Source organism: Thamnophis sirtalis, unplaced genomic scaffold (assembly GCF_051295495.1).
Source record: "Thamnophis sirtalis isolate CommonGarterSnake01/CBP01778 unplaced genomic scaffold, rThaSir2_p1.2 scaffold_2, whole genome shotgun sequence".
Taxonomy (NCBI): domain Eukaryota; kingdom Metazoa; phylum Chordata; class Lepidosauria; order Squamata; family Natricidae; genus Thamnophis; species Thamnophis sirtalis.
This window is the reverse complement of record NW_028261382.1, coordinates 134,543,176-134,566,392: the sequence shown is the minus strand read 5'-3', so window position 1 is coordinate 134,566,392 and position 23,217 is coordinate 134,543,176. Positions and strand designations below refer to the sequence as shown.

The window sequence follows — 23,217 nt, the reverse complement described above, 5'->3', positions numbered from 1 at the left end:
GGGTGCTTTCCAATACTCTTCATGCTAGTTTGGTTTATAAATCACTTTTTAGAGTGAGATGAGCGGCATATACATTTAATAAATAAATAAAGGATAAAGTTGGGCTATGGTAGGATCACAACTAATGATACGGTGAGGTGCATATTACCTGCACAAAAATTGTGCACATTAACTTGGAAATAGGTCTCATTGGAATCCGTTGACATGCACCACAGTTTGATTGATTTAAACTGTAAAAACTCTCCTTGCCTAATATGCAGTAAGATATTCATATAGTACTGAAAGCAGTTAGTGAAGATATGTGAAATGTATAGTTCTATTAATTATCACTCTGTATGAAGTGCTGAATTTACTGTCTAATAAATCACTAGATCATTTTGCTTTTAGAGTGTTGCCTATTTAATGACTGTTCAAAACCACTGTCATATCTTACAGACATTTTAGGATACAGTTTCTATGAATTCAGTTATACTGGTCAATAGTTTTGGATTATTGGAATTGTAATCCAATGCATCTAATTAATATCAAGTTGCCTAATCTTGCTATAAATGTTCATCTAACTAGAGACAGATCATCACAGAAATAGTACTATTACAGCTTTTATCAAATAAAACACACTTCATACATTTATATTATCATTAGAAGTTCATCTCATTCTTGTAATATAACATTTCCATATACAGTTTTGGAATAATTTAACTGTAGCAGCTGGGTGTTTAATATAATACCAAAGAATGTGAAATGCGACATTTTCTGGAGAGTCTGCAAGTAATATATTGATGGATTGATGTGCTGGTTATAATTTTACCATTTTTAAATAACTTTTATAATTTCTGGAGGAACAGCATGTTTCTGAGCTTACTAAAAATGTATCAACTTTCTGTGTGCCAGTTAAGCTTTCGTCATCTTTGCTAAAGAGCATTATTTTCAGTTTCAGAACTTAGGAGACAAAATAATATTACTATATAGTAGATTTATATACTATCTGGTTACACATTGTGGATAAAGAACCTTAAAGCACTTTGCTGCTGCAAAATATTAGATCCTCGTGGAATATTCACTCCCAGAAAAATGGGATGTCAAGATTGGCTCCAAATTTTGGAGTTACTGAGATATATTCATACAGAAGACTTATTTAGTTTCTGTTTGCCTAGTTTTTATGATTTCCTATAAGACAGCAAAACAATTGAATGCAGATGTTCCTCTTTTTACTGCATATAATGACCCCATAATTGGAGTGCACAGGTGAAAGAACAGAAACAGAATGAAAATAATAGATCAGCATGGTAAATCTGATGTGGGATTTCCTTTGAGGTATGAACCCTATCAGACAGCCAGATCTATAGTATGTACCATGTGGGAATGAATCTGTTACAAAATGCTTACCAGTTATACTTATTAGTATCTCTAATGGAAGAGTCGCTCATCTTGTCTGCGCTACTGAATCACTGAGAAGGATGCCTTACCCATAGCAACTCTCTGATGTTAACTACTGAATGTCCTAATACATGAGATTATTCTTATGTATTACTAGTTGATAACCCGGCGAGCCCGGGTATTTATTTATAGGGAGAAAATGTTGGGATCAAATGTAATTTCTAATGTTGAATTTTCCTCCTTACCAGAGAGAGCCCCCTTGTGGAGTACTGTGGAGCCATTACCATGGCAACTCCACTGTGCTGCACAGTAGAAGCCATTTTACGGCAGTACAGTAGAAGCCACAACAGGCTGTATCTTAACAGAACACCCCCAATGGGTTTTAGAGGTGTCTTACCCCCACAGTATTTGTTTCCAGAGAGTAAGTCATCTGTGTAACAGGTTTGCTTGAAATTGCTCGAGGCCTTCCAGAGTTATGCTGGAACATACACACAACCATTTATATATATATATATATATATATATATATATATATATATATATATATATATATATATATATATATATATATATATATATATATATATATATATATATATATATATATATATATATATATATATATATATATATATATATATATATATATATATATATATATATATAGATTAATAATTTTGCATTATTCTTAAAGAAGAAAGTCTACAGATGCAAATCTAATATCTTAAACAATAAGCCCAAAATAGGTATTTCACATTGACAAATACTTTTTTTAAAATCCTAAAGGGATGTATTTTAAAGAAACAAACAAGCAAATTATTAACCATTTCTTTTCTTCAGTTAATATCCCAGTTAATAATCAGGGATTACAGGGTCATAAGAAGGGGAGTAATATTTTGTCAAATATGAACTTGAGCGAAGAAAAATAAAGTTTGGATTCTTCTGAGATCTTCAAATATTTTTTACAATAAATAACAGAATTGAATTTAGCACATTTTAATGTAAAAAGCAAAAAGCAAAACAAGAGAAATGCTACAGAAAGGTCCAGGTTCTCGTGATACTGCCACATCTTTTTCAGTTGCCCAGAGTATTGAAGATTACTCAGTCCCAAATTCATTATAAATGTAAATTCTCCATTCCAATTAATATGGAAAGCAATTGCCAAGATATAATCATACAGCTGTGCATTCATTAATTAGTCTGTGTGAAGATTTGAAAAGGTGCTTTGCTACTGTTAAAACTTTGATGAAGCAACTCTTCAAAGAGGTATCCAGCATGGGGAAAAAACCATTTTGGTTAAAATGAACTGGTCTGCTAAAACTTAGGTATTGAAATGGAGCTCTTTTTTTGTGTGTCATGGAGTTGAGGTGGCTCACAAATTGAGACCCACTTTCCTGTAATAAGGAGGGACAAAGTAAGTATATAGCAAAGGAAAAAAATGCAAAAGATCCACCTTGAGAAATGTGGTAATTAAAGGACCAAGGCAGTTGAGGAAATTTATTATTTTCTCTTGCTCTTCAGAGGAAAATACCTCTTCTACAGTTGTTATTCATTTTGTGGGGAAACCTCTCCCAATTTATATTTCAAATTGTGCTATATCTGCAATATGATTAAATCACAGCATCTCTATGTATCTATGCATAAATAGATGCTCATATGGTAGATCATTTATCACAATGGCTAGAAAATACCTGTAAAAGGGGGAAAAACCTGGTTATAATATGATGACTTTATTTGCCATCCTTAAAACTCAAAAGGGCAGTACTTATTGGCTGATTTTTAACTCACCTTTCAACTCAAATACCCCACACTCAACCTTTTTTTGTTCTTACGTCCCTCACTAGGTTACTATAACACACAACTTTCAAATAATAATTCATTGAAATATATTAAGCAAATAATCAGTCTAACTGATGATAATTGCCTTCTTTCCCAAAAATAGTCTATGCAATTGAAATTTGAAAACATGAATAATTAAAATAATACTGAATAATAAGAACAATTTATTTTTTGAGAAGAGACAAACTGTGGTATTACAATGCTGAAATGTCCAAAAATACTCATTTTTAATGCATAGATGCATGATTTGGAGTATATACCAGTACTCAATTCTAATAGAAGAAATCCTTTAATTTTAAAGGATCTGCTTGTTCGTTGTGTTATTTAATATCTGACAGGACCTATGGACAATTTGGAGTTGGTTGTATGCAGCGAATACCTAGCTTTTTCTCTTTTTATAAAGGCCAAATCAACTATGAAAGTCCTGAATCATTTTTTAGGTACAGGAGCTAGTCCATAGAGGACCTGGCTTGTTTAGGAGTTGTGATGTGTGCCTGCTAGTACTTTTTCATAAAAGTTTAACTGCTATCCTGTTCACATATAGATTGGACTACTGCAATGCACTGTTCTATAAGAGTTTCCAGAAATTCCAGCCTTGTGTACTGCAGTAGCTGCAGTGGTTTTGTATTCATTTCTTAAACATATTATAGTAATACATTTAATTTGTCTTGGCACAAAAACAATGTTGGTTATTATGTGTCAAGCTCAAAATGTCCAGATTATGTGGAAGGTTGCCTCCTCCAATGTGAACCTTTCTATGCACCATAGTCACTATTTGATATTTCGCTATTTATTTCAGGATGTTTAGAGATGCTGAGGAGATATTAGAGGGTTTGATATTAGTATAAAGATAGTGGAATTTGTTACCATATTTAAATTTTGGAAAAGCTGCAGAGACTGATTTAGTCTACTCTATTTTATGTTGAGAATTTTTTGTTCTGTAAATGCATTCTAAACTTGTTTGTATCTCTTAACACAATTACTTAACGGCTATGAATTATGTTGGGAATACCTGCATAGGCCTGTGTTGCTGTGCTACTCCAGTAATTGCCAATTACTGGGTGTATTTCTGGCCAACATAAGCTCTATGTATGTATAGTATTCATATGCAATTCTACCATTTTCCAGAGTGGGAGGAGGGAATGGTCACACGTGGGTTTTATCACAGCCTGATTGGCCCAAGACTGAGAGGAAATCTATAAATACTGATGCCTGTCCACTGTTAGCCCAGATTCTCTCTCAGTCTGGTCCAATGGTGCTCTCCTAGGGGCATTCCTCCCGATAGGGCCACCATTCCCAACGTCTTGGATTTCCTTCAGAAAGGTCTTGAGGACGGGCTTTCGCAGAACACCTTGCGTCGCCAGGTGGCGGCTCTGTCTTCGGTCTTGGGGGGGCGGGGTCTTCCTCCCTTTCCCAGTTACCTCTGGTCAAGCTTTTCCTTAAAGGGGCGGTGAATCTTAGGCCTCCCCCCGTTCACAGATTTCCCACGTGGGATCTTCCCCTAGTCCTCAGGGCATTGACGGGAGCTCTGTTTGAGCCCCTCCGTTCTGTGCACTTGCGCTTCTTGTTGCTGAAGGTGGTTTTCCTGGTGGCTATCACTTCTGCCCGGCGAGCTGGGCGCCCTGTCCTCCAAGGATGACCTTTGTCATTTTCACCAGGACAGGGTGATCCTTCGCCTTGACCCGGCCTTCATCCCGAAAGTGAATACTCCTTTTCACAGGGCCCAGGAGATCGTCCTGCCCGACTTCTGTCCGGGCCCGGCCAATGACAGGGAACGTCTCTGGCATCGGTTGGATGTCCACCGCGCTCTGCGAATCTACCTCCGGCGGACCAGGGACGTCCGCAAGTCGGAGGCCCTGTTCGTCTCCTTCCAGCCTGGGTCGCTGGGTTCGAGGGTATCTTCGGCTACCATCGGCCGTTGGCTGTGTCAGGCCATCTCGGAGGCCTATGTGGCCTCAGGGTGACCGGCTCCGTCAGGCATCACGGCGCACTCTACCAGGAGTGCTGCGACCTCGGCAGCGTGGGCCATGAGGGCATCTGCCGTGCGACTACCTGGGCTTCTCCAACTTCTTTCATCCGGCACTATCGTCTGGATGCCTTCGTGTCTGCAGACGCGTCCTTCGGTCATAGGGTTCTGCAGGGGGTGGTGGCTGAGGCTCCCCTTGGGCCCTAGTGTTCTCTTTTCCCTCCCTGGGACCTTAGCTTGGGTATGTCCCACGTGTGACCATTCCCTCCTCCCACTCTGGAAAAAGGACGTTGGTCTTACCTGAACGTCTATTTTCTGAGGGGAGGAGGGAATGGTCACGACCCGCCCTGAGTTCTGTCATTTGGGGCCAAGGGGGGGGGGCGGTCGTTCCCAGGGTTTGTTGTGTTGTTGTTTTTTTGTCTTTTCAGTTGTACCGTTCATGTTCGAGAATCTGGGCTAACAGTGGACAGGCACCAGTATTTATAGATTTCCTCTCAGTCTTGGACCAATCAGGCTGTGATAAAATCCATGTGTGACCATTCCCTCCTCCCCTCAGAAAATAGATGTTCAGGTAAGACCAACGTCCTTTTTATCATATTTTTAATCACTTGAGATAGAAGGGTTTCAACCCATCCAACTCTAACATCCTGTAATGAAAAAGGCCTATTCGCATCTGGCAAATCTACTTTTGGCGTCAGACTTTCAGACCAAAACTTTCATACATATCTCTTTCATACATCTTTGTTGTCGGATTATTTTTTAAAAAAAATAATTCTTAAAACTCTTATTTATGGGCAATTTTCTTCTTCCAACAGTTGATGTTTTGTTTGTTTCAAACAACAGGAAGGTAAGCAAAATATTTTTCCTAGGGAATATTGTGAAGTAACTTTCATTTGATGTTAACATATTCTGCCACCTTATGAAATCACAGTACCAAGTTTGTGTATTGCTATATTTTATCCATACTAGTTGGTGGAGAAAAATCATATGGTTAGAGGTTGGACACAAACTTGCAATGGTCATTGGGGATATGAGAAAACATCTGGAAGGCACTAACTTGGGAAAGGCTGTCTTAAGGCATCCTCATCTTGGGTGGCCAAAGTTGGTGCTTTCTTAATTCTATTTTAAGAAATTTATTTATTCTGGTTAGGCCAAACTTTCCATGCACTTTGTAATCATAGGATGCTATGGAATACTATATGACCTCACTAGGATGCACAATTGGTTTTACCTCTTCAAGTGAAAAGCTTCTAGTAGTTAAACAATGCTAAAAAAAGGCCGAAGCTACTTGGGGAAATATTGGTGCTGTAGTTAATTAAATTAAGAGTCTTGAACATGTATCTAATTACATTAAGCCACTCCTTCAGTGTTCAATAACAAGTGGTTATTAAGACATTGGCTTAAGGCTACTACTGTCATTGAATAAATTAGTTTCTTACTGTTTAGACCTCAAGAAATATATTTCAAATGTTCCACTATTATTGGGTTAACATAAAAGTGGAAGTTTTAATTGATCTAAATGAATCCACACTGAGGAAAGTTGGTTTAATGCATGCTTTCAATTTCAGAAGAAACTTATGGAAACCCACAAGAATATTTGCAATAGCGTTTATTTCTTTTTCTGTTAGCATGCAACTGAAAGCCAAGCTTTCATATTCTGATAGAACTGCACATACTATGGAAAATGAACTTTTATGAAAATAATATGATGGCCAGTCCCTTGCATTTATCTATTGTTACAATAAAAATCCAAGTGAAACTTTTGGCTCAAAAGTTTAAGTAGACTACAAATTTTGCATTAGTTCAAAATATTTTGAACTAATGTAACCTCCATTAGTACAACCTGCATTATCAGGTTGTAGTATCTTAAGAGCTGGGCTTCAGTAAGTTGCTTGTAGTAAATCCCAATCTAAGGGTGGGGAAAAGTACTGCCTGAAACTATAGAGCTGCTGTCTATTACTATCAACAGTACAAGGCTAGATAAATCAATGACTTTAGTGAAAAAGAATATCCTTCATTTCTCTCCAGATAACAACAGCCATGCTTGATGGAGTCAGAAACAATTGAGGAATAATTGAGGTCTGAGGCCAATATATAACCACAATTAAGCCCAAGTTAACTTCAGTTAAGCCTGAAGTTAGATAGTTACGTGAGTTTTGTCTCATTTCCTGACCTTTCTTGCCACAGATGTTAAGTGAATCAGTGCAGTTGTTAAATTGCAACACGGCTGTTATATGAATCTGACTTCCCCATTAATTTTGCTTGCCGGAAGGTAGCAAAAGGTAATCACATGGCTCAGGAACTATGTAACAGTCATAAATATGAACCAGTTGCCAAGTCTCTGAATTTTGATCATGTGACCATGAGGATGCTGCAAAGGCTGAAAAAATTCCATGTCACTTTTTTCAGTGCAATTATAACTTTGAATGGTCACTAAATGAATGGTGGTACATCAAGAACTATCTATAATATGCCTAATAAGTGCCTATGAGGCAAAATATGCCTCATAGGAAAAGTGAAAATTTTTAATTGGGCCTGAAAACTTTCTGTATTGCAAGTCCAACACTTTAGTATAATTGGATTCAAAAGGAATAGCTTGGCTTTTTATAATTTTCATGCCCATGAAAGAATTACTTATTTTTGACTGGTCGTTATATGTCTTTAAATACTGACTTTTTTAGTATTTAAAACATTTTGTTGAAAATGCCAATGGAAAACATCAAGCAAATAATTTGTAACTGTATCTTAAGTTTATAAATATAATGTTTGAAATATGAAAAATGAAATCTTCCTGAAGGGCCAAAATTTTCAATGACAAGAGTCATGTCTTATGCAGTGCTTATAGTTGAGTGTTTAATGGGGGGGGGGGGGGACTAAAATCTGCCAGAAAGATAAAACAGTGATTGAGATGCTTAAATACAAAGAAAGTCTTTGGATGTGTTGGATGCTATCACAGGTATTCTCGTGTTTTCATATTGTGGAGTTGAATTACTATTATAGGACCTGCTTCTTATTTATTTTCATATTTTTGCATAGTAGTTTTACATTATGTCAAAGTTCCACATAAAATCTTATGTAACTCAGCAATAAGAGTATAACCATCCTCTTGGAGCATACATCAGTTCATTAATTTTTAATTGAATAAGAGAAATATAAATACCCATTTTGACATGCAATCTAAATATATGTTGAGGATGCAACGTAATACAATGTACTGCAATTATAATCATATAAGTATAGCATTACAGTAATGATCTTCCTTACTTTATATTTAAATTTAAATACTAATGCAGTGTAATACTAATTTAGTGTCAGAGGTTTTCAATTTGATTGTATAGAATGTGAACGATGTCTGTTGTTGTGTTATTTTTATAGTTTTCTTATGTATGATGTACACTGAAGATGACATTTAATTTCATTGTACGAGGTACAATGACAATAAAGTAAAGTAAAGTAAAGTAAATTTGTCTCCCTTCCTAAACAGTGTGCCACAAATGTTGCCACTCAGGAAATTAAGAATGATTTTTAAAAATCTCTGTTCACCTCTGTTAAAAAAGGTGCAAAACTATTGTTTATAGCTGTCAATAATTGATCTATATTTTGGTTAAGGGACATAAAACAGGGGGGGAAAGGAACAGGGAACTGGCAGAGCTCTACCAGTTCTATCTGTACTAGTGATATTCTTAGTTGAACCACTAATTGTTTTTTTTTTTTACACTTTAGGCCAAAAAATTTGAAAATCTCTCAAAAATAACAGCATTTTGGCCCTCTTGGCAATGGTTGGGAATTGATCAGATATGATTGCTTCCCATTTGACTGACCATCTATGACTGTGGCTTGTGGGTGGATGTAGAAAATATTTTCCATAGCAGCTGATTTGGTGAGTTGTTTTACACAAACATAGCTTGGACTTCATTTATAGTCAAGTAATTATTCATCTGGAAAATGTTTATTAATTGAGAACACATTTTATGTATCAGTTTATTCAACACACAGAAAAGTATTGCCATTACTAACTACTTCATAGAGAAAATAACTTTAGGCATTTGTGAATGAGAAGTAGGTTTGTTTTAAAAACTCTATAACTTGATAGAACTCTGGTCTACTTTTTTATTTATAAAAAACCTTATCTAACTAGATGTAGCTATAGACTGGCCAATATATTCCAATATATGAATGCTATATTCTGGAAGTTCCTGTACCATGGGGCACTGTGAATAATTAAGCAAATTTGTAACATATGAAACTAAACAAAGTCATTATATGCTGCACAGAATTTAGAGTGGACATGCTAAAAATATTCTTTGGAGTTTTGAAACACAAGTGTAAAGGAGATCCATCGTAAACTCTTGTGGTAAACTGAATTTATTATTGAATGATATCATTTATTTTAATAGAATAGAATAGAATTTGAAATTTCTCAGTATTAATAAAGTGAGAATATTTATTTCTTTACTGAGCTACATGTTATATTCCCCCTTCCCCAAGGTCATATTACCTTGATGCCTTGAAACCAAAGGAAAGACTGGACAAACAAGACTATATTTTATGAATCAGAAAGCTCTCAAATTTTCTTTAGTGTTACACATTTTTTAAAAAATGTTTGGAGATGTCAAGCTAATTCAGATCAAGATTTTTGTGATGAATTAGCTTCATTCCTAGGTCATTAAAACTGTGCTTAGCACTTCTGAAAAATTGGGCCCATATATTTTTCATGACTGTATACTCTGATTTCTTATATTCAAATCATATATTTTTCCAATATTAGTCTGTGTCATATTTTTAGTTTTGTATAGAATTTGATTTTTTATTTTACTTCTGATACAATATTTTTAACATCCAAATATTATGGTGCTTCTGAAGCTACTAAAACATCTGGGCCATATTGTTTTGATAGTATATGTTTTAATTGTATAGAGTGCCAAGCAATGGTTCAAAGAGATTATATTTAAAATGTAATGTCTCAAGATTCTTAAAATAGCTCTTACTAAATAATTAATTCAAGGTACTAAACCTTTGCTTGGCCCAAGACTTCCAAATAAAACATTTTCACTTCTTCTGTCTTCAAATTAGGATTATTCCATAATGTCATTATCTCATGTGAATGTGGGTGAAAGATTAACTGCACCGCAAATAATGTCTAAATATATTTAATAGCCACCAAATCTGGGAGAATGAGACTTTTCTTCTGAAATCTGATTCACAAACTTTCCAGAACTTGAACGGAGTCACACATTGGTTTTTTTTTTTTTTATTTATTTATTTATTTTCTTTAAAAAAAACAACACAAATATGTCATCATTTGTCAATCATTAAGACATTGAAGTACAATTTTTTTTGTGTGTGTGTACCCCTCCCTCCCTCCACCCCCCCCACCCCCTTCCTCCTTCCCCCCCCCCCCCGACTTCCCAGAACCCGTACCCGGTATGGATTTTTAACTAACACAGTCTAAAATCTATTGAGAAAAAAGAAATAAAGAAATTAATGACATTCTAGATTGACCTTAGCTTCTTCTTACTGAACTGACTTTTAACAGTTTAAATCATTTCTGATCTTAAGCATAGGCTAACTGGAATTTCTTAGTCCCATATTTATTTTGTATATAGTCAATCCATTTTTTCCAGTCTCGTTTATATCTCTCATTTGAATGATCTTTGAGATATGCCGATATTTTAGCCATTTCAGCTAAGTTTGTTACTTTCAATGTCCATTCTTGGATTGTAGGCAAGTCTTCCTTCTTCCAATATTGCGCCACCAACAGTCTTGCTGCAGTTATCAGGTGCAGAATCAAATTGGTCTCTACCACTGTAAAGTCAGTACATATACCTAGTAAAAATAACTGAGGACTAAACTTTATCCTTCTTTTAAAAACATTTTGCATGACCCACCATATTTTTATCCAAAATGCCTTAACCTTTTGGCAGGTCCACCATATATGATAATATGTAGCATCGAGAGAACCACACCTCCAACATTTAGGCTGTACATTCGGATACATAGAAGCCAACTTTTTAGGATCTAAATGCCATCTATAGAACATCTTGTAAAAATTTTCTCTCAGATTTTGAGCTTGTGTAAATTTCACATTTCTTACCCAAATTCTTTCCCATGTATCCAACATTATTGGTTCCTCAATATTTTGAGCCCATTTTATCATACAATCTTTAACTAATTCTGTTTCCGAATCCATCTGTATTAATACATTATATATCCTCTTTATATGCATTAAGCTTTGATCTCTTATTTGTTTAAACAGATTATCCTCAACTTGAATAAAACCAATTTTTTGATCTATTTTCCACCTAGCCTGTAATTGCCCATACTGGAACCATGTTTGAACTACCTTCTCCTCTTTTAATACCTCTAAAGATTTTAATTGTAATACCCCCCTTTCCGAGGTAAGAAGCTGTCTGTAGGTAATTCTGTCCTGTTTTTGTGCTGTATTCATATTTTCAATTGCGTGTCTAGGAATTGCCCACATGGGTATCTTGTCATTTAATTTATATTGGTATTTCTTCCAGACCCGCAATAAAGCATTTCTTAAAATATGACTTTTAAAGTTCTTATCCAATTTTTTGTTGAATAACAAGTAAGCATGCCAACCAAATAGCAGATCGTGTCCCTCAATGTTCAATATTCTATCATTGGTTAAGTGAATCCAATCACTAATTACAGATAATGCCACTGCATCATAATATAGTTTTAAATTAGGTAGTTTCAATCCTCCTCTCTCACGTACATCTTGCATTATTTTCATCTTTACCCTCGGCTTCTTTCCTGCCCACACAAATTTGTTGATACCCTTCTGCCATTCTAAAAGGTTCGCATCTTTTTTTAATATAGGTAACATTTGGAAGAGAAATAAAAATTTTGGTAGAATGTTCATTTTCACTGCCGCTATCCTACCCAGCAAAGATAGGTGCAATTTCTCCCATTTTTTCATCTCTGTCTGTATACTATGCCAAAGTGGTTCATAATTATGCTTATATAGTTTCCCATTTGAAGTTAAAATGTTAACTCCAAGATATTTGACTTTTTTAACTACCTCACATCCTAGCATCACTCCTAATTCTTCCTTTTGTTTAATATTCATATTTATAGCTAATATTTTGGTTTTTCCTAAGTTTATTTTAAAGCCCGACACTTGACCATATTGATTAATCATATTCATTAAAACCATACTAGATTCCTGCGGTTGTTCCAATATTATGACCAAATCATCCGCAAAAGCGCGGACTCTATATTCTTGCTGCCTAATCTTGATCCCTTTTAAACCATCCAAGCCCCGTATTTTATTCAACAATACTTCCAAAGTTATAATAAACAATAATGGGGACAAAGGACAGCCCTGTCTTGTACCTTTTCCAATTTGAAAAGAGTCTGTTAGACTTCCATTGACTATGATTTGTGCTGTTTGCTGTTGGTATATTGCTTTAATTGACTGTAAAAAGTTATCTCCTATCTGCATTTTTTGCAGTATCTTCAACAGAAATTGCCAGTTAACTCGATCAAAGGCCTTCTCAGCATCCAAAAATATAAACGCAGCTGGAATCTGGTTGTTCTTTCCCAAATATTCTAATGCATTAATAATTAATCTAACATTACTTTTCATCTGTCTCCCTTGTATAAAACCTGTTTGGTCCGTATGTATCAATTGTTGAATGACCAACATTAACCTATTTGCTAATATTTTAGTAAAAATTTTATAATCTACATTCAGTAATGAAATAGGTCTATAATTTTTGGGTTGAGTAGTATCTTGATCTTCTTTGGGTATCAAAGATATAAACGCTGTCTTCCAAGATGGAGGAACTTTACCTTCGATTTGAATCATATTAAATAATTCTCTAAGAGGTTCTACCATTTCTAACTGTAAGTTTTTATAGTAAACCGCTGTCAAGCCATCTGTACCTGGTGCTTTCCCTGACTTTAATTGCTTAATTACCTGCAGGATTTCCCCCGAGGTTATTGGTTGATTCAATTTTTGCCTGTGTTCTTCTCTAACTGAAGGTATTTTCTCTTTGTCTAAATATTTGTCTATGTCTAAACCATTAATTTTATCCCCTTTATACAGTTCTGTAAAAAATTCCCAGAAAGCCTTTTGAATCTCTTCCTGTTGAAACACCTCCTTCCCTCTGTAAATCAGTTTAGATATATTTCGAGTTTTCCTTTTTTTCCTAATCTGATAAGCTAACCATCTGCCAGGTTTGTTTGCATTACAAAAAGTATTGTGTTTTGCATATAATAGATTAGTAGCCACCTGGTCAGAGATCAACATGTCAAATTGAGATTTTAATATGTTAATAGCTTCCTTAACCTTTGTATCGTCTGGGTTCATTGTTAACTCCAGCTCTTTTCTCTTAATTTCCTCTTCCAGTTCTGTTCGTTTTAACCCTTGCTTATTTCTATGTGTTTTATTTATATTCATCAAAACTCCTCTCATATACGCTTTGCTTGCGTCCCATACAAATTCCATAGATGTACCCTTATTCATATTCAAAACAAAATATTCAGATAGTAATTTTTTACAATCATTAATATACTTTTCATATCTAAATAAGTTTTCATTCAATCTCCAAGACCTTCTTGCCTGCACTACCCTTCCCAACTCCATCCAAACTGGGTTATGGTCCGAAAGGATCCTAGCTGCAATCTTTGTTTTCTTGACCCTAGAAAGCAAATCATTAGTGGTTAGAATAAAATCAATCCTTGAGAGGGATTGATGCCTGTCCGAGAAGAAAGTGAAGTCACATTCCTCTGCATTTCTTTCTCGCCAAATATCTCTCAATTCAAAATCATCCATAATGTCAAAGAAAGATTTGGGTAACTTTGCTCGCATCTTGGTATTTAGGCGGGAAATCTTCTTATCTTTCTTAGTGTCTATCACTCCATTCCAGTCACCCAATAGTATACAGGAACTATAGTCCCATTGAACTAATTTAGCATGAAGATTTCTATAGAATCTATCTTGCTGTTGATTGGGAGCATAAATTCCCAAAAGTAATGTCTTTTTCCCTTCTAAGATTAAGTCTAAAGCAATATATCTTCCGAAGGGATCTGCTTCTATTAATTCAGCTTTCATGTCTTTTCTTAAGTATACAACTATACCATTCTTCTTTTCCATAGCAGAAGCTACAAAATGTTGACCAAGTTTTGAGTTAATCAAATATTTTTGATCAGTTGACTTGATATGAGTTTCTTGCAAACAAATTACATCGTTCTTAAACTGTTTGAGATAATGAAATATTTTCTTCCTCTTCTGTGGAGAGTTCAGTCCGTTAACATTCCATGTTAAAATCTTAGTTGTCATCTTTGGTTGGTTGAAGCATTTTTAGAGCTTCCTGCACGGCCTGTTTAACCTTAGGTCTAGCTCCTCCCATTGCTTCCAGATTTGTTGTTGTAGATCCTTGATCGATGGCCGATGATTGTTGATGCTGTTGCTTTTTAGCTTGTTTCTCCATGCGTCTAGTAGTCATGCGGCTAGGTCTTGGTTCCATAGCACCTTGCACTTCTAGAGAAGAGAGATGCTCCATCTTGTCTGGTGGTTGTATAGTTTGCTGTCTATCCTGTCCTTCTTGTGGTCTTTCTCTAGGTCCAGATGGTGCAGGGTGTCCGGCCTTCAATATATTATAATAAAAATCTCGGGCTTTCCATACAGCGTTGAGGCGGTATCTTTGCTTATCAAATGTAAATATGATGCCAAATGGTGCATCCCATCTATACTGTATCTGACGATTTCTGAGTTCTTCGACCAAAAAAGCGTAGTCTCTTCTGGCTCTTAACATTTGAGGTGGTATCTCTTTCAAAACAGCCAGGTCTTGACCGCCAATTTGAAGCTTAGTGTTATAAGATGCTTGCAGTACCATATTTCTAAACTCTCTTGTAGTAAAATATATAACTATGTCTCGAGGAAGCTGCTTCTGCTTTGCCAGCCAGGAGTTAACGCGGTAAGCTTTGTCAATTCGCCAATCTTGATTGGTCCCTGGTCTTCCCATCAGGCGGTCAAAAGCTTCCGATAGGATCTGTTTCAGGTTCTCCTGTTTCTCCTCACGCAGCCCCCTTACTCTTAATGCGAACTCCATTTGTCGGTACTGTATCATAATAATTTCTTTTTCAGCATTTTCCACTTTTTGTTCCACCACCTCTGTTTTCACTGTCAAGTTAGCATTGGCATCATTAAGAACCTCTAGAGTATCTTCCACTCCAGAAATATGTTCTGTTAATACAGTTACAAGACTCAGCATGTCGTCTCTAATTTTATCAACCTTAGCCTCAAATTTCTCATACAGCTCCTGTTTAAGTCCTTTTATTTCACTTTTAATTTCTTCTTTCATTTCTTTTATTTCCTCTTTTCTCTCCTCTCTATTATCTCTAAATTTATCTTCCATTTTAATTGTCTGTGCATTAAGAGCCTCGCTTAGATTACTCAGGAAAAATTCTTTCGTTAACACATCCCCAGCAGGGGGCGTAGGAAGCGGAGGCTGCAGCTTTGTGCCAGGCACTAAGGATGTGCCCCTGGAAGTAGAGGGTGACGACTTCAAGTTAATATTTGGTTTTGAGGCCATTTCAAAATTTATCTGCCTGCAGTTAATAAAACTCTAGTGCCTAAATATGCAGCTTTAAATAAAGAGGCTTTTATTTTGAAGTTTAAGGCTTGGCAAAACTTTCAGTGAGTAAACATTGTAACAAGACCATTCAGCAGATTCATCACCATTTAACTTCCAAATAAGCAAGGTTAATGAAGGAGTAAAATTCTTCTATTGTGAAACCAAAACAAGTGATAAGCTATCTCTTTTGTTTTGAATTCTTGTGAGGATTAGCAGAAAGTGTTCGTTATTACCGGAGAAACCAGCCTACTCGGCGCCATTTTAGAAGCCTCTGAGTAAATAATTTTTCGGAGGAGAAAAAAAAAAGAAGCTAAAATATTGATAAGCAATTATTGTCCACAGTAAACGGATCCAGCTCGTGATAAGAATAAATCAAACAAAACTTAGAGCAGAGTGGGAGAGACCTACTTTGTCCTGCACAAGGCAGTTTGAAGTTCCCAGCACGGACAGCCGTTCTGCCTTGGGCTAGCCCCCCTTTCCTTGCAAGCACAAAAGCTGCAAAAATCGAAGAGCATTTGCCAGCAAAACAGTTTCTTCTTTCCTTCTTGCCTGAAGGATAAGAAAACCTGATAAGACGTCAGATGGAAGATCCTCTAAACAGGTACGTAGCCAGGAATTCGGAGGCAGCTGATTTTTTGCTGCCTCCACCAGTAGCTCCTCCCAGGAAGTCCACACATTGGTTTTTTTAAATGAGCCCAAATGAAGCAATATGCCTTCATTCTATTATAAAAGACCATTGATAAACCTAAATTAGCTACCATCATCATAAGGCAATTTAGCCAAAGTAAATTGAGAGACCTTGTCCTGCTATAAACCTTTTCTCAATAGTTTAGATATTTAAATGAAATTAACATCAATATTCCTCTGAAGGTGTACATCACTCTAAATGCTATATACAATTTGTTTACATTAATCTTACTCCAGAGGCTCAAAGGTAATTTTAACTGATTTATATCCAATACAATCATATCTATGCATTTAGATATAATTCAGTATATTTTAGGATATAAAAGGAAATCCATTCCAAGCATTTTATACAGTTCAAATTGTAAAATCCAACTTTTGACATTGATTTGTTTGTTGGTTGGTTTTTTAATCTTAGAGGAAGCAGATTAGGCCTTTTTCCAAATAATCGTATGCCTTGGATTTAAGCCACATTGCACAATTTAGTATAGATATTAAATATCAAAATTCTCAAAATGTCTTGTATCGAAAGCATGTATTTAGGGCCCACTACAACAGCACATTGATGATATCCTGTTATTGTCTAATTTTAAAAAGCCAATGGTTCTAGAAACAGATTAAAGAGGACAATGGGAAACTCTAATGAGTTGATTAATAGGCATAAAAAACAAATACATTTGTGATCACTCTAGTGCAGGGGTGTCAAATTCACAGCATCATTACATGATATATCGGGATTCCCCCCCCCCCCTTCACTAAACCAGGTGTGGGCATCGCCAACATATGAGGCATCCAGCCCAAAGGCTGGGAGTTTGACAGCCTTGCTCTAATAGTAGGATAAAAATGCCAAATTGTAATCAAATATATAAAATGTGTGATAGAAAGCAAAATCTTTCTAGAACACCTAGAAACTTATTACCAGAAGTTTTTTTCTGTCCTGCACATCCAATTTATATTTTTTGCTGCACTTTAATGGAGAACTGCTATTGTAACTGAAATGTACTTGAATCAGACTTTTCAAGCAATGTTTTTTAAGAAGGTTCCTTTGTAAATATAGAGCTTTGCAAGGTGATCACATTTTGTTTCCTCCATACATACAATTAGAGGAAGAATATGTTTTGGTCAACCGCATGCTTCAGTTGTCAGTAATATGATCCCAGTGTGGACTGTTGTATTTCAAGCTCTCTAATATAAGTGAAACACAATAGCATCATTTGGATTACAACTACGTATTCAAAACATGGAAAAAAATCTAGAGAATGAAATCCCTTTTCTGGCTTAAATCCAGAATAGAAACAATTTACCACATCAGTATCAAACCAAACAATACAGCACTATAGTGGCAAATTCGAGCTGATTAAGACTTAAGTTCAGAATGCAAACAATGCCATTATTGTAAACCAGGCAAAGAAGATTAAATAGCTATGTACTAATTTCTGCATGGAATATATTGGGAGGAAATTCACTTCCTTTTCAGATTGTTGCATAATCAAAGTTTCCACTGGTCAAATTCTTGTTAATTGATGACAATGAAATAACACAATATTTCTGAGCAGATATACTGCCTAAATTTACCAATTTCTTTACCACTATTGTCAAAATTACTGTTGGTGGTATACATAGAATATAAAGCCAGTTAAACATCCATACTCTGATTAAAATCCCAAACAAGATGCAAAAAAAAGAAGTATAAAAAATGTATTAATTTTTAATTTATATAAAAATAAACATTTATTTATAAACAATAAATAAGGCGAGCAAATAGGCAAAAAGAGTAAATGTTTATATATAAACTTAAGAAACTCATAAAATAGTTTGATTCTTAACATTTTACTAAAAACCAACAAGAAGGGGGTTCCAAAGGACTAGTGTTTCTGTATAAAAGCATTGCCTTCTAGCTTCCCAACCCTTTTGGAAATGAGTGGGACTATAGGTAATTTCTCCATGGATGTTCTAATAAGATGAGATGATTCTATATCACAATTTGCATACCTTTTTCAAAGATTCTGCTATAATTGAAGCTATTTTTATTTTGTGGAACACTAATGGATGGAAGAGATCAAAAGGTCCTTAATTTTCAATGCTACCCTTTCACCTTTTGAATTTTTCAGTAATTATATGTTAACGGAGAAGACATATTTCATAATATATTAGAGAACAAAGCAAAATATGTAAGTACAATTTATGAAAGGGCAACAACTTGAAACTACAACTTGTGTCCTTCACTATGTGAATTCATTCATGCAGTCTTTTTAATATGCAGATTTAAGAGAAATGCTATAGAAACAATTTCAATCCTTTTTTTTTCTACCATGAAATGTATTTAAGAAAATACAGATTTTCTAGTTTTATTATTGATAGCTAGATATCTTGTTACAAAAGCACTATTTGTGAAAGTTTTTTTATGGCACAGAAATGATTATTCTCAATATTAATTCCAGATTTCGAAGAGCCCTCAAGTAAAATGTTCTTACCACCCTTCCTTTCTAAAGGGCCATTTTAATTTCTACTATCACAGCTGTCTGTTCATTGATACTATAGCTTTACTACTTCTAACTAATGCTATATCAGCCCGCTTAACTCCCCATATATTTGAATATGGAAACAAATAAGCGGCAATCTCAAGTATGAGACATGATAGAGTCAGGAGACATTGGAAATTAACAAATAGAATGATTGAAGGTTTGTCTATTTTGGCATATTCCCAAGAATGCTACCTCTTCTTGCTCACGTTTAGTTATTATAAGTCTGGGTTTTAGATTAAATTTCATATAGAAGATTGAAAAGATGTACATAGAAATATGTGGAGAACAGAACTAATGAGCAGAGCATGATTGTAATTCTAACCCCTATGCTGCATACTAATATTTTCCCTTTCTCCTTATGATGGGAAGCACATACATATGACCAAACACTTAGAAAAAAATGAAGCAACCAATCTGATTTGGAGGTGTTTTTTTTTTTAAGGTAGCCAGACTTTCAGTCACAACAAACCAGTGATGGGTTCCGGATCCCGTTCCAATTGGTATGGTTGGAACAGGCCCGGTGTTGTCCAGATGAATGCGAGCTGTGCGTGCATGTGTCGTACCTGCCTGCGACACCTCCACAAGCCTCTACGACGCTCCAGCTGCTCGGTGGAGCGTTGGCAAGCATTGTAAGTGCCAGGCGCATGCTCGGAAGCGCCGAAGGCTTTAAAGGACCGTTAAGGAGCTTGGGTGGATGGGTGAGCCCTCCGGAGCACCATACCGGAATGGTACCCGGTGCTCCGGGAAGGGTCCGGTACACCCGTATTGGGGCATGCCGCCTGCAATCCACCACTGCAACAAACTATCAGTTTTATAGACTAATTCAGGCAAATAGATATCCTTTAAAATAAGGACTTTTCCTTATTTTAATGAATAGAATAAAAGTATTAGTAGTAATAAGTAGGTAAAGTCTGGTGTACCAATAAAGGAAAATATTTGTAGTTCAGGGTGAAATGAGAAGTCCTTGTTGCTCTCTGACCTTTCATTACCCAAACCAGGTGCTAGTAAATAATCAGTGCTAGTAAACAGTGGGGTTTGCTCTCAGTTTATATTTTAGTGGCTTGCCCAGTCAGTGTTGCTGGAGAGGTGTGGTCTTAAAGGTTCTTTGGTTGACCTGTTGTCTTGTTTGGCAGTTCCTTGATTAAGGTATTGTTTACTTAATTGCTGGTATGATGTTAACCTTGGAGTAAGGATTAGGGCACCTAGATGAACTCATGGGAGTAGCCTGTATGGCAGCACGGTGTCTCCCTCTTTTGTGGCCAAACTTAGAATCCCACAGGGGGCTATTAGTCTAGAGTATCAAGTCTAAAATACTACTTCATTCAAGAATATGAATTAAAACTTCCCCAACAGAAGGCTGATTAGTCTTTTCTTTGTCTCTAATGAAGGGGAAACAATTACCTTTCTGGATAATTAGTTCTGTTTTTATTATTATTTTTAAAGCAGTCAAAGTTTTTTGTATTCTAAATCATCTCAATAATAAACATTTATTAAATGTTTAGTAATAAACATTCAATTTTTTCATGGCTCTGAATTCATTGATCATCATCATTTCCTTTCACTGACCAAGTGAAAGAGGTTGAAATAATATTTCTATATATAGATATAATGATACTGTTTTTCTGGAACAGTTATGTGGAAAGGATGTAAACCCAAACCAAATGTTTATTTATTTGTTATTAATTCATTCATCACCAGCTTTCCAAACTAACATAAAAGCATTAATTATTAAAAACCATTCACATTAATGCAAATAGTTGATGCAGTGCAACCAAAAAACATAACCATGCCCAATTCTAAGACCAAACTAATTAAAGCACAGCAGAAAGGGATTTAATGGACAGTAACAATACTAATCTTATATTTGCAGTTTTTAGTAATTATAGTACAGAAATAATAACCCATAATATGTCTCCAATGCAATGCCTGGCATAATAAAAATTTATGTAGTTATACAACATTCAGAAACAATAGATTAATTATAGGGTCAACATGAATATGAAGGGAGTTAATTGAAGATGCCTTTGACAGGCAGTGCTATTCACTAGCAGCAGAGGTCACACCTTCAGGCGTAGATGTGCAGGTAAATACAGTTGTTCCCAAGTATGACGAGGGTGGGTCGCTTGTACCATAGCATACATTTAACAAAGCTAGCAATCTGCAGTGTCTATTTGAGAGAAGCAATGGGCCTCCAAGATTGTGTCTAAGGGAATAGAACAAATACCCACTAGACTGCAATCTACATAGCTTCATTTAGTTCTCTCCACACCGCAGACTCAGGAATTTGTGTACCTCTTACTAGACAGTGAGGAATTTTGGACTTGGCTACTGAAGAAGTTGGCTTATTGATTATGCAGTGAAATGAGAATGTTATTTTTTGCTTTAAAAAAATGAACCAACATACTCAGATTAATCAAGAAAGCAAGTAGATGGTCTTCTAAGCAGATGGGGGTTTTCACTAAATTGTGAAGAATGTTTCTATTGTTTTATACCCAGCTTTTTCTGATCTGCAGTAAATTGGTAACTTAATCCTGTATGTATCTACTCAAAACAAATTCCCATTGAGTACAAGGGAGTTTATACCTAAACAAAAAAAAAATCTTCTGCTTCTACTACTGTTTGCTGGATTCCTCCCTCCTACAGTTCCCTGCCTATTTAAAAAAAGTCTTTCCTAAAACAAAGTTTCCAAGACATTTTGGTGTCTGCAGCAGTGGTGGGATAATTTTTTTTACTACCAGTTCTGTGGACATGGCTTAGTGGATGTGGCAGGGGAAGGATACTGTAAAATGTCCATTCCCTCCCCACTCCAGGGGAAGGTTACTGCAAAATCCCCATTTCCTCCCAATCAGCTGGGACTCAGGAGGCAGAGAATAGATGGAGGCGGGGCCAGTCAGAGGTGGTATTTACCAATTCTCCAAACTACTGAAAATTTCTGCTACCGATTCTCCAGAACTGGTCAGAACCTGTTGAGTACCACCTCTAGTCTAAGATAGGATGCTTGGAAGACATATGGAGTGTCTACCCATAATATATAGGGGATAAGGTTAAAAAGATTCAAGTATGAAACTGAAGACAATTTAGCAATAAGATGACAAGATCTAATGTTTTTATAGTGGTCTAATTTGAATAATGGCCTTGTTTTTACAACCTTACTCCAGCAACTATTTTTTAAGATAATTGTAGAGAAACACTACAATATAAACATTGTTGCCATATGGACTCTTCAGGAACCTTTCCTTTCAACTGGTTGTGCCTACAACACAGCCTTTGGATTCTGAATCCAGGGCTTGGCATTGCAAAAGAGAACCTAATAGAACTTCCTCGGGGAGGGGGAGATGGATTCTCAGGGCTCAGTCTAATTCTTGAAATGATAGGTCTTACAGATTTTAAGTAGAAGATTTATAGCTATATGTTAAAAATGCTTATCCTATATTGTACATCCAACCTGGAACAGAAAGTTGAAGTGTATGATATCTTCTTTTCAACAATCTTCCAGCGTGTAGTTCAATTTAAAAAGAAACACTATAGAAATCAAAACAGACTTGGGAAAAAAGTTTCCTTCCATCTGGTTTGCCTTAACAAAAATGCTTACTCTTAACATAGGTTGCCTGAGATAGTTAGCAAGAATAAGAAAAGAGATGTAAACGAATTACTTAGCATTTAAATTGGATGTAGGCTTTCAAGACATATAAATGTTGGGAACTTTTTTTATAAAGTAAAGAGAAGAATATAAGATTGTAAAAATGGAACAGCCATTTTATCTGTATTATTAGTAATACTTTTTAGAACATCACAGAATGAACATGCTGGTTTTACATGCCATAGTAGGCTTTTTTAAATGGCAGAAGGGTTTGGGAATCTTAATATTAGGGTCCAAGGACTCCACATTGAAAGAGTAGCTATTGAAAAGACCCTCTTGATTTCGCCATAATGGTTATGGCACCCACTCTTCTGGGGCTCCAGAAACTCCTTAAACCTACCTCTGTTATCAGTTAATGGGTTTATTGATCTATTGTGGGAGGTGTAGTTTATTATTTTGATTTTTTTTTCATCCAGGCTACTTGAGAGATGCATTTAATTTTATTGTTTTTATTATCTTTTAGATTTTATAAGTCACCCCATCCCTAATGGAGTTGGTGACTGTAATAAATTTGATAAACTAAAGAATTACCAGAGGGGTGAATTTTCAGAATTAGGGGGAGTTGATTGGATAAAATGT

At 35.7% G+C, this 23,217-nt stretch overlaps 1 protein-coding gene across 4 annotated transcripts in view; it reads left to right on the top strand.

The window, feature by feature from the left end:
- Positions 1-23,217, top strand: part of SULF1 (sulfatase 1) — a 102,722-nt gene that overhangs the window by 6,156 nt on the left and 73,349 nt on the right. The window contains exon 1 of one of the 4 annotated variants that reach the window (XM_014062177.2): positions 8,910-9,062. The exons of the other annotated variants lie outside the window; for them this stretch is intronic. The gene's annotated coding sequence lies outside the window, so the exon portion shown is untranslated. Of the gene's footprint in view, positions 1-8,909; positions 9,063-23,217 lie in introns of those variants that run through there. 4 annotated transcript variants of the gene reach the window in all.